Here is a 12,808-nt window from a genome sequence, read left to right as displayed (position 1 = left end):
ATGATTTCATATAGGGCAGAATTGATCATGGAGTTAATTTTTTTTTAAATAATGCGCATCAGGTTCTCAAAAGTCTGATTTGGCCACGGGACTTGAAGGATTCTGATAATTTTTAATGATATTTTGGGGGTACTTTCTGATTTTTTTGTTGCATTTTTGATTTTTTTTTTATTGATGTTGTCGTTGTTGTTGTTAGTTAGTGTTAGGTTTTTTTTTTTTTTTTTCTTTTTTTTTTTTTTGCAAAAATCCTGCCGGGATTCTTAAGACGTTCACATTTAAAAGTTTTGTTATAGAATTAACCACTTCGAGGACACTTAAAAATGCATTTGTTTGCAGAATGTGAACAAGATTCTTCTGGACCTACGCTGTGCTGCTGGTTCCTGCAGAGACACTGAAGATGCCTTTTCTTGCGTAGAAATCTCCTCTGAAAGGATTCACGAAGACTATGCATCTGATGAGATCTTATGCCTTATCAGCCTTAAATGTAGCGGGATCCAAAATGAATCAATTGCATTCGTAGCCAAGCTTGTAGAACTCTTGAACCTCAAGCTTAATTGCAAATTGCAGAGAACACTGTCTGCTTTATACATCTCCCGGTGCTTTGCAACTGGTTGACGGTGAAGACACCGACGATGTTGTTGATGTCGCTGATGTGAAGATGGGAGAACCACTTCTGATTACGGGAGATGATGGTTCAGAGTAAATCGCATTTCCAAGCTATTTCCGAGGGCCTCATTCCGAGTAAGTAAATTTAACTTCTTATCATCCTGTTTTTGCTCGAATTAGCGCCCAGGCCCCTCTTTAAAATTTCGGCTAAAAGTAGGGGTGCTCATTGGAAGGAGGGCACTTAATAGAGGGGGCGCTTATTCAGAAACTATCAACCTCTACCGGCCCCGCTATAGTTAAACCTTAAAAATTTCTAAATAAAATGGCAACAGAAACAGTTTTCCTTTGTTTCCTTACTATTTCAGAAAGTGTGGGAAGAAGCTGAGGGGGGCGTTTATTTGAGCGTGAGCAGTTATTCTGGGAAATTCGGTATGCAACTTTGAAGTTAAATAATCACAATATCCTCTTCACCCTTCTGGGCGTAAGGATATACAAAAATAATGATATAAATTTCTTAATATTTGCTACGTGGGGATTAACTTAAGTGTCCCAGATCATAAATACAAAAGGAGCCTGTTTTCCTCCTGACGAGGTATATCTAAAGATGGACAAAAGTTCTGACGAAAAAGCCTCATCCACACCAACGAAAGATACTTCGGTGGCTTAAGGACCTTTTATCAGAAAAAGAAACTAAATTGGCTTTGACGCGGAAGCAAAAAGCTCTGTTTCGACATCAGTATACTTAGGTGCATTATTCTGTACTTTCATTGCTAAGGTGTGACAGTTACCAAAAAATGTCTTAAATGTGCACGAAAGTTGACTAACTCTTCAAGAGGTCGTTTTCAGATTCATTTAGATAACTAAGCATGAATGATCCATTTGCCCCCCGGTATTTTTTGCTATCAAATTGTTTCAAGAAAGGCTTATGTCTACAAGCTATTTCCGAGGGCCTCATTCCGAGTAAGTAAATTTAACTTCTTATCATCCTGTTTTTGCTCGAATTAGAGTTCAGGCCCTTAGTTAAAATATCGGCTAAAAGTAGGGGTGCTCATTGGAAGGAGGACACTCAATAGAGGGGGCACTTATGGATGGTTTTTAGATTTATTTGTTAACTCGTCACGAATGATGGATCTACTCCCCACTTTCAATTCAGTTTTGCGTGCAAGCACCTAATAAGCGGATAAAGGTATTTTATACTTGACGTGTGCTATCAAATTGTTCCTGGAAAAGGATGATGTCTATAGGAAATGATCGCTGATATTATTTTGTTGACAGCTGCCTACCCCAAGGCCTTGAGTTCTAATTCGAAATTCGAATATTCTGCTTTAGACATAAGCTGGCTTGAATGCTATATTTTATTTAAAAGGCTCTCTTGTTGCTTACAGAGCATTCCACCCCCCGCCGAAGTGTAATGGAGAACTTGTGATATTAGGAAACCTGTTACAAATTCTGGGCCAATTAAAAATTTTTGCTAGGCAGAATTTCAGAAGTTTCGTTGCGATGTATTAATGTTAACGCTATGGATTAACAAGTAATCCAGGCGTAAAAGCAGTAGTCCTTGTGCCTTCCTGCCCAGAAGCCTGTTAGGGGTTTTAAGAATTTATTGAAACTTACGTTTCTACTGACTTTGTAGACATTCTAGCTATTTCAATTTCTTTCCACCCAGAAAATGAGCCTAGGGAAATCTCATTTGACAAGAAACCTGCCGATGAAGGCGAGGAAACCGACGATGATGTTAACAATTGAAATTTAATTTGGATACGTGAACTACCATGTCCAAGATGTGAAAAAAAAAAAAAAACTTTCAACGTGGAATTAAAATATGAAAGTTAAAACTTATGGTGCCAGAAGGCGATATTTTTGTAATTTGGATTAGTAACCATTATAACTATCGTCAGAGAATACACTTTTTTTAAGGTTGATGAAGTTATTGGTGCTGTTTTTCAAGGTGACTTATTAAACAAATTGTATATCTTTAGAAATGTTATAATATTTTAATCACTGCCCCTGTTCCTAAATTGAGCACAGAGTGTCACAGGCCTTTGTTGCCTTCTATTTTACATTGATGTCGTTAGTCGTTTGGGTAACCTTTCATTTTACTTTCGTTTGACTGAATCGCAAACCTTGCCCTTCTAACGAGACACATATTACATTTTTGGGCTTTAAGAATATTTATCATTCTGATTTTACAGAACTTAATTGAAAGAAAACGGTACCATATTTTGCAGTTGGTGGATTTGACTCAACTATAGAGAATTCTTAATATTTGTAAATACTGTCTATCATACGGCAGAATATGGTCTGTAGTTTGAATAGTTAGGTAAACTGCTGGAAAGAAGTACACTTTACGCCTTTGCTTGCCGTCAAAAGTAGGATCCACAGACTTATTTTACAGAGCGGGAAGTGTCTGGGAATTCTTCCTTAATTCAATGCTAGGGTCAACATTGAATCACCGGGATGATACCTGAATAGTGTACAATTAATTTTTTTTTTGTAAATAAAACACTTCTTTACAATTACGAAAACTTAAGCAGGAAATGGAGGAGGAAGGTCGGTAATCTTAAATTTCGCAAAAAATGTGAATGTTTGTACTACGAGGTCAATTGTATGTTCAGTAAGTGTTAGAAAAGTTCTCTTATACAAAACCATGCTGAATTAAGTAATTATTTTTTAGGTGAATAGACAAGAAAGGGAAATAGCAGGTTATCTCAAATTGATAATAACGTAGTATTATTTATATTATTAGAATTGTATGGCTTTTATTGATGGTCAGGTTCAGGTTCAATGATGAAGGATTTAAATGATCATTATTCATGTTAGCCTAGTTTCAGCATATATATATATATATATATATAAATATTTGTTAAAGATAATAAAGAGAAATCGAAATGAACATATAGGCTTGAAGGAAATGATTAATCAATTGATAATCTGTTGTTAGAGAAGTAACGGACGAATTTGTTTTTACATTTTGAGTCGAAGCAAACAACACTGGAAAGTGAAGATCCCACACAGTAATTGCTAACTTTTCATAATCATTTTGATCCGCTCGTTGCAAAAATATTTGAAGGATAATAAACACAGCCTCCATTTTGAATAATACCAAAACTATTTTAGTTTCGTGGGACCAATCTACCACCGTTTCTGTTTATTTTGTTTCGTCGTCAAGTGAGGTTTTATGCTTGAGAAGTTGAAAATTATATGCCAAAGCGTGCGGTACAGGGTTAATAGTTTGTCAATGGAAAGCCTACTGCCATCGAACAAATAATCATGGTCTATCGATGCTATTCTATATCAACTGCTCCTGGAACATCACCACTCAATCATATTCATCTCGAGGTGAACTTCGTCTAGTCCAGCACAAGGAGTTCATACACCCTGCATTGTGACACTATACTGAAGACGTGAGTAGGTTGTCCTCTTGAACCTCTGTCTTGCTCAAAGAGGATTTGAAATAGTTTGAGGAAATTAAGCTCCGTTGCAGCCATTTTGGTTGGTAAATGAATCAAAATCAGATGTTAAGATGCAATGAATAGGTTTGCAAACGATTCCTTTGTTCATATCTTGAAGATGAAAACGTGCAATTTAGGGAAGGAAATGCCATATAATGTTAATGTTTTACTATAGGAATGAGGCGTTAGAAATATAGTTTGAAATTAAAAGTTGAACCGCACGTGAAACAATCAAGCAAAAGAGAGGTTTTCTGTGTATGCATAACCTCATCTAAACACGACAGGAGTTGGGAGAATTCGAGAAAATTATGCAGTCTCGAATGATCCTCGGGTTTTTGTCGCTTTCTTAAATCCTCACAGCCCTTAGTGTTAATATGAGGCTATGTAAACACAGGGAATAATCCTCTCTTGCTGTTATAAAATATTCCTGGAAGAACACAAGAAGTGTGACGTCATATCCAGGTTTACTTACTCTCATCCAGACACACGTATCGACCAATAAGAGCGTTTGTTTCATCTCAATATTTAATAAACACGCACAGTACAAAAGTCAAGACGACGCACCAATAGAGGATCTCAAAGAGGTTTACCCGTCAGTCGTCAAAAGGCCTAATATCTAACCTTCAGCTGTCAAAAAAAAATCTTTACCGTCAGTCAAAATAGCAGCTCAGTGCCTCACGCGCTTTAAAGGTGTTTCAGATCTCCCTATTTTTCCCCTATTTGCTGCTTACCTCAAACAGTTGAGGATCTTACACGACAGGAAAAGATCTGTAAACCGTTAAACCAGTTTCCGGGTTTCCATGTGTACTCCCTTTAAGGTCAAGTTTACTGTGTTTTGCCTTAACTGACAGTCTGACAGTTTGAAAAAAAAATAATTTTTTTTAAAAAGGAAGAAAAATTTCGAGAGTTTGGAAACCGACAACTCAAAACAGGGTGATAGCTTAATACTTATTTACCCAAATAGTGCCACTAAGCTTACTTCATTCTTCGAGCCTCAAGTGTCGTGCATATTCGTGGGCGGCGCTTATCTGAGGGTGGTCCTTATTCAACTTGAACTTGGTCTGACGACGACAAAAAGTTTTTTTTTAGGCGAAACGAATCGATTTTATATCTGCGAAAAGAGAAAATTTAGTAGTAACCATCAGAGACGTTTTTTGATCGTTACCTTTCATCTCTCCTGGTATTTTTCAATTACACCATCCTTGGCGTTTTTTTGACCGTTACCTTTCTTCTATTCCGACACTTTTTAAGTACACCACCACAAGTGTGTTTACGTAACTTCAATCTCACTGATCCCAGTTGTTGATCTGAGTGTAAGGGCCCCATCGTAGGGGTACTCTTTATCAACGTCTAAATTCTTTTTTTTTTTTCTTTTTTTTTAATGATTTGCATTTGTTCCCCAAGATATCCAACTGCGTAAAAATTTTTGCAGCTTTTGAAAGAATTTTTCGGAAAAGCGCTCCACCAGAGGCCAGGTTCTCGAAAGTCCCGTTAACTTAATGGGGCCGTGAAGCTATTCTGCTTTCATTTAAGATGGGGATTTCAAAAGTTTTAAAAATGATACAATTAAACTATCAGCTAAAGAAACAAAAAGGACTGGTTTAGTAGCCAGAACCTGCTTTCCCATCCTTTAAATTTTAATTTTAAAACAAGGCGTTGGCCCCGTTAAGTTGCCGGGACTTTCGAGAAACGGGCCGTTGGACCGCATATTGGGGGGAGACGCTTATTGAATTTTTACCCAAATGCGGCGCTTATTCGTGTGTGGCGCTTATTCATCAGCGCTCGTTCGAGTTGATACAGTAATCAACAATCGCCCCTTCTTCTCCATGAGATTTTCTATACACCTCTTTGAGTTTTTAGAGTCAGTGCAGGTAAGGACTAAAGCCAGGGATATTCTCTTCATCTAACGGAATAATACTTGCGCCATGGCGTTTTTAAGATGTTTCGGTTATGGTCACAAACTTTTGAAAATTTTACGAACTCTTACGAATTGGAATCAAACTTTTGTCATTGCAACTGCGAAGTTTTTTGTGCTTCACCCTTTTGCACCGAAGATCTGGTTGTTAATCCTCCCCTAAAACCGCTGTGAATTTTTTTGTAAAATAGTTACAAGAATTTAAAGTTAGATCAACATAAAAACTTCTACCTGACGAGTTTGAGTATTCTCATTACCTGTTTGCCGGACAATGTATCTATATTATAGGGAGAAGTTAAGTGTTATTCTCTTGTTTGGGTTAAACGGTTAAGACATGATTTTTTCGCCAATTTCAAAATACGTTTTTCAGACTAAAATTTATGGGATTAAACTAAAGTAGATTTTGAAATAATTTATCTGGGACTTTTATCCACGTTGAGCTGAGCAATAATGTATGCGATTACGATGGGGAAACGCTGTCACAGGTGCTGCTTTTCAAAGAAAAATAAATTAAGATAAATATCAAATAAAATAGAATCACTTATATTGAAATTGCTGTCAGTCATCACCACTGTACTGTCCTCCACTGACTGGTTGACTGACTGATTGGGTTGCCAAGGGTAAGGTAGAGTCAAGTCTCCGCCATAGAAACGAGCCTCCTGTACAGAAATGAACGTCTTTCGTAATAGTGATTCTGCCTCTGTCTTTGCGTAAAGAGGCAGATGCTGTCTGCAGCATAAAGACAGCATAGCACATCAGAGTGAGTCAATTGAATTCTACAGATTACCTGGGTTCGGCAGTTGTGGTGATTTTCACCATCCGGAATGGTGTTCTGTAGTGTTGCAGGATGCATTATATAACTTTTCCCCATGACACTGTCAAAAGGTTCAAAAGTCTGTGAATCTGGTATAGACTGTGCTGTTCCATTCCCGGCATGCCTTCTCAAAGGTCTACTGAATAGTAAAGACTCTAAAGATGTGGTCACTTTATAGGATCTCCCTTCGCGTCGGTAACCCAATGTTCTTCTCCAGGAAGGTAGTCTTACATCCTTGTATGACCTCGCTGAAAACTTTTCTTGTGAGGTTGGAGGGCATTATGCCCCTCCTAACCCAAATGTTACAATGAGAGAGGACTTTTTTCAAGTTGGTCTTTCAAAGTTTATGTATATTTGAGGAATCCAGATTTCTAGAAGAATAGCACTTTCCGTGTCAGTAGTTCCGACAGCATAAATGCTGTCTGCTCCATGCCCTTTGACGGTTTTCGTCTCCTTAATGTCCTTGCTGAATTCTTCTTGTTTTGAGGCTGCCTTAATGTGGCCTTGAGGGGGCTAGTGGTTGTATTTGCAGGAGAGTCTACCGTTTTCATCCTAAACAGGCATATTTCCACTTCCAGATCCACCCTCTCGGACCTCTAGCGTCTTGGAGATGGCACATGGCGGCTTCAGGTGTTACCACGCCGCAGTCTCATTTGATTCCCACGCCACGTTCTTGACTTAATACTTCTTGTCTTCGTCAGACATCCTTTAAACCTCTATCTAGTTTTTGTTTTGCGAAGGGTACGGTTACGCGTAGGCTTCCACGTTATACTTGGCCATTCACACTTGAGTGAACCAAAGAATTCAGTTCGAAAATATATTTTTGTAAATTAAGTGTATGCAAGGGTATGGCGCTCAATTTTTTCATGGTATGTATGTTGCAAAAATGGCTATTCACTTGACCAGTAAGCTTTCCAAATTCAAATAATTCTTATAAAATCTTAGTCTAAGGTTAGTGGGGGGATCATTCTTAGTAGCCATGGTAGTCTTGGTGAATCTGTTACGATACCAGTTCCTCGTTGCGTCACTGGAAAAAGTAACGCAACGTTCAAATTGAACTCACCACGTGAGCGCTTTTACACAGAACGCCACAAGAGCCTTTTCAAGGGTGAATTTATTCTTCGCCTATGTGTTTGGATTGAATTACGCCATAGGCTGTAGAGGTTGAGCTCAACTTTAAAAGGTGAGTGATATGAAGCTCTTTTTATACCGTGATATCAAACAAGTATGAAATGCCGAACTAAGTGATAGATTTACTTTTATGAATTTTTTATGAAAACAGGAAAAGCTTAAGGAAGGCTTTTTGAATGTTTAAGACGGAAGTATTGACAAATTTTCCTCTCAGACATACTGAGGCTCTTGTCTTTGTTAGCTAAGCACGTCGATTTAGCCAGATCATTTGTTCCGTTTCAAACACAAAATCGGCGAGGTTTTACAGCTGTAATTTCCGAGATGAGTACTGTGAAATCAAACCAAATATCAACTCTGCACCAGGGTCAGTTTATAACTCTTCAAGGAGGGCTTGTTCTGAATGTACGATCAAGATAGACGCGCAAAATTAGACAATGGCTCGTCAATTCTTGACTTTTTGTTCTTCACTGATCGACGCTTACACTCAGAAATTGGAAAATTCTTGAATATTCCTTTTATTAGTATCGTGTAATAGTGATCAACTTTGCTCATGGTAGATTGGCTGGTCAGGTGCAAGACTCATACCGTCGTACGTTTCAAGTCGTGTATCGAGAGAAAGGGCTGAACAGAATATCCATATACTTCGAGAACGCAGAGACGACTGAAACACGGAAAGGACCGGCTTTGAAACCAGCGACTAATTCGTGTGCACTGCATCTTAGAAATAATCGGTTTCAAGGAAAGGTGAGAAGTGACCGACGGACATATATTTGGGTTTAAATAAATACTGTCTGAGTTAGTGCTGGTTGCATTGGCCTAGTCTTTACCTTTTCAAACTGGGAAATCGGTTAATCATTCCGCCAGTAAGCTTGCTAGAATAAAAGTTTTGTGATCAAATCCTTTCTGCTCATATTTCTCTTCGGTATTTACCACTGAAGATTATGTAAATTTCCCTATACAGGATTGTATTGTCGACAAGAAGCTTGCAAACATCGATTGTTGTGTTGATGAAGTGAGCCGCCTCCTCCTAAAATTCAAGCCCAACAAGTCCCCTGGGCCTGACCTTATCGCGCCGTGCATCTTAAAATCGTGTGCATCGGAATTAGCACCTTCGTTGACGTATATGCTAAACAAATCGTTCTCTGCTGGCCTCCTACCTGGTGAATGGAAACATGCAGATATTACACCTCTACACAAGAAGGGTCCTAAGTCTTCGAGAGAAAACTACCGCCCAATTTCCCTTACTTCAATCCCTTGTAAGATCGGTGAAAAAATTGCTTTCGACAGGATGTTTAATTTCTGGCGTGAAATTGACCTTATCAACAACAATCAATTCGGCTTTCTGCGAGGAAGATCTACTGCAACTCAATTATTATCAACGTTTACTGACTGGGCGAAATCACGAAATGTCTCCACTCCTACCGACATCATCTTTCTCGATCTTGCTAAAGCCTTTGACAGTGTCCCTCACGAGCGGCGGCTTTAAAATTAAAAAGTAATGGCATCGACGGTTGTCTGCTTAACTGGCTCAGACATTTTCTGATTGGTCGCAAACAAAGTGTAGTTATTAGGGGATCTTGTTCTGATTGGTACGGTACGGTGGCCCAGAAGGCTCAACGCACACAAAAAATATACTGCAGCAAATAAAAAATATACTGCAGCAAATAAAAATAAACTGCAGCGACTAAAAAAATATACTGCAGCAAATAAAAAATCAAAACGTAAAGAAAAAAAGTACGCAGCAAATGAAAAATTCAACGCAAACATAAAATATTGCAGCAAATAAAATTTGCAACGCAAAAAAATAAAAAAGAAAGAAAACGCAAGCAAAAAAAATTGGAACGCAACGCCAAGGAAGACTGGGTAATAGTTCTTAGTTTCCCGCCAACACTCGTTCCATCCTTTGCTTGTTCGCCTTCCGCAACCATGTTTTGCAGCGAACTTATGACAGTACCATGCTGCTCCTTTAAAAAATCGATAATAACTCTACTTTCATACCCTTCATGAAAGTAATCTTCTATAATCCTACGCAGATCGCTTTCGTCCATAACCAAAAGCGAGTTCCAGCTCATGCTGTTTTGGCGGGAAACTAAGAACTATTACCCAGTCTTCCCTGGCGTTGCGTTCTAATTTTTTTTGTTTGCGTTTTCTTTTTTTTTTTTAGCTTGCGTTGCATATTTTATTTGCTGCAGTACATTTTGTTTGCGTTGCATTTTTTATTTGCCTCGACACTTTTTTTCTTTGCGTTTTGATTTTTTTTTATTGGCTGCAGTATTTTTTTTATTTGCTGCAGTATATTTTTTGTTTGTGTTGAGCCTTCTGGGCCACCTAGATTGGTCGTATGTAACCTCCGGCACTCCACAGGGGACCATCCTTGGGCCTTTATTGTTTTTACTGTATATTAATGACATAACAGAATGCGTATCGTCCACAGTCAAATTATATGCAGACGATACGAAGATCTATCCTTGGGTTTCACCCACGTGACCAATACCTTAGCAACGGTTACTGTCCGCCATCTTGGTGTCCCTCGAGCGTAAACAAACCGTATCTAACGAAGAGTTCATGTGAGAAAGAAGGGATGGTTTTATGCATTATTGTTGGCTGTTCGAGCAAAAGTGGAAAGCATAAAGACTAAGGATTTTTTCGTATAATAATTTAATAATTTTATTCTTTCTATAGCGCAAAATTCATTATATATATGATCTAAAGCGCTATACCTAAGATCATCACAAATCAAGGAGAAGAACAGGAGGAACTAGAAGTTGTTGTATTGTTCGAGGCTTGCGGCTGTTGTAGATCCTCGATTTTTTGGTCGAGCTTTTCTTTGAGCTTCTTAGCCGATGAGAAATCGATGTCTTTAGCCCTCGCATACGGCACTTCATTGACCTATGTCGGCAAAATCCATGAGCATTTTACCTGAGTGCAAGTAAGCTTGGGGTGTCACGAAAACTCACACCCCGAAAACTCAGACCTCAGACCCCGAAAACTCAGACTCCTCGAAAATTCAAGAGATAAACTCGACTCATGATCACTCCTGGTAATCCCTTGTGTATGTTGACCTTTTGGGTCTTCATCCAACTGAAGCAGCAAAAGCAAGGCCGCAAGTTGCACGTTTCGCAAAATCGTCCGATGGTTGAGTATTAAAACATTTTAGAGTGACACAAGACTTCATTTAGCTTAGACTTCCTCCATTTTTCCCGTTAATTTTGAACTTTTCATTCACAGTTAACGGGATCAAATGCGCTCGCTCCAACACCAAAGTATTAAAATGTGGCGTGATTTTGACGAGCCGAAAGGGACGACCCTTGGGCTAAAGTTCTTAAATGAGGCAGAAAGAGAAAAACAACGCGAAAGAAGACTCGGCATCAGCGCCGTCACGATTCGCCTCACTGAAGAATCACTCTTGATATTGTTGTTCGTCTTTCGCGTCGGATTTGTTGCATTATTCCACCGGTTATATTATAAAAAAATTGGTTCTTGCTTTATGCTATGCACTATCGAATTATGGAGCACTTCGGAAGTTTGGAGAACACTTCGAGGGACCTGAGTTTTCGGTGTCTGAGTTTTCGTGACACTCAGCGACCTTGCCATGAATTCTAGTAGTTGTCTCTAACATAAATAAAACACTCGCGATATGTGAGCATGACTCAGCCAGTCCAGCTTTGCATCCCAAGCAATGGGCTGACAAAATAGTCCCATCGTTTTCGGAAATGACCCAAATGTTCAATAAAGGATCATTCATATGCTGTGAATGCCAAACTCGTGCTCTCACGGCATACTTGCCGGCGATTACTTTGCCTACAACTGAGGTTACAAATCCCGACACCATTTGATTAAACCCCTCTAGACTCTTGAACGCCTTGAACTGCTTCTTGGTGTAGAAGCTGGTCTCAAGAACGAGGTAACTCAGCAAGTCCGACGCTTCCACAGGAGGCAAGCATTTTGGACTGAACTTCTCGGCTGGTATGCTTGCAGGGTCAACCCCAATGACCGAGATCTTTTGCAAACATCTTTCCCTCCAACTCTCTAAGCTTTCGGCATACTCAGAGAGCACTGGGATACCTTAAGATGAATGCCAGATACTTTTATCGCTTTTTTCTTCCTGGATATTCATGTAGCTGGCGAAATAATACGGCGATAAGAGAGAGGGCTTCACTATAGAAATCGACTAATTATTCATAAATTTGACACCCGAGGGACACCAACATGGCGGACACTCACTTCAGCAAAGCTTGTGACGTCACCTGAAACCCAACCATAGAGAGATAGTTGACCCGATCACGGATTGTCAGCGTCTTCAGGAAGATCTTACCAACATTGGGGAATGGGCTTGTAAATGGCAACTACGTTTTAACGCGGATAAATGTGAATCTATGCGAATTACACATTCCCGTGATAAGTCAGTAACCAATTATTTCTTAGGACAGCCCTTGAAAGACGTAGAAAAATTTAAAGATCTCGGTGTTATAATAACTAAGGACCTCTCATGGAGTAACCACATTGGTATAACTGTGAACAAAGCGAATAAAGTCCTAGGTTCTATTAAACGCTCGATAGGCACCGCTAATGCAAATATTTTTTCTATGCTCTACAAATCTCTTGTATGGCCAATTTTGGAATATGTGGTACCTGTCTGGTGTCCTTACCTCGTCAAGGACATCCATGCTCTTGAGAATGTACAGCGAAGAGCTTCAAGACTTGCCTTAAATCAACGCAAAGGAGACATGTTCTACGAAGACCGATGCAAATTGCTAAAATGGCCTACTCTTTCCGATCGTAGAACTTATCTATCTTTAGTTGAGTGTTATAAAATTGTTTTTGGTTTTTACCATTTAGATTTTGGAAACTTTTTCGATTTCGTCACAACTAGATGTACGAGAGCAAATC

The 12,808-nt window shown here is 39.0% G+C and overlaps 1 long non-coding RNA gene across 1 annotated transcript; it reads left to right on the top strand.

Moving 5' to 3' along the window:
- Positions 1–573: 573 nt before the first annotated feature.
- Positions 574–2,557, top strand: LOC148724837 (uncharacterized). The gene is made up of 2 exons (XR_015991058.1): positions 574–741; positions 2,273–2,557. It is a non-coding gene; the product is annotated as an uncharacterized LOC148724837 (long non-coding RNA).
- The last annotated feature ends 10,251 nt before the right edge of the window (positions 2,558–12,808 follow it).

Source organism: Stylophora pistillata, chromosome 8, assembly GCF_964205215.1.
Source record: "Stylophora pistillata chromosome 8, jaStyPist1.2, whole genome shotgun sequence".
NCBI classification, from domain to species: Eukaryota; Metazoa; Cnidaria; class Anthozoa; order Scleractinia; family Pocilloporidae; genus Stylophora; species Stylophora pistillata.
Note: the sequence above shows the minus strand (reverse complement) of the source record. Positions and strands in the feature narration are given on the sequence as shown.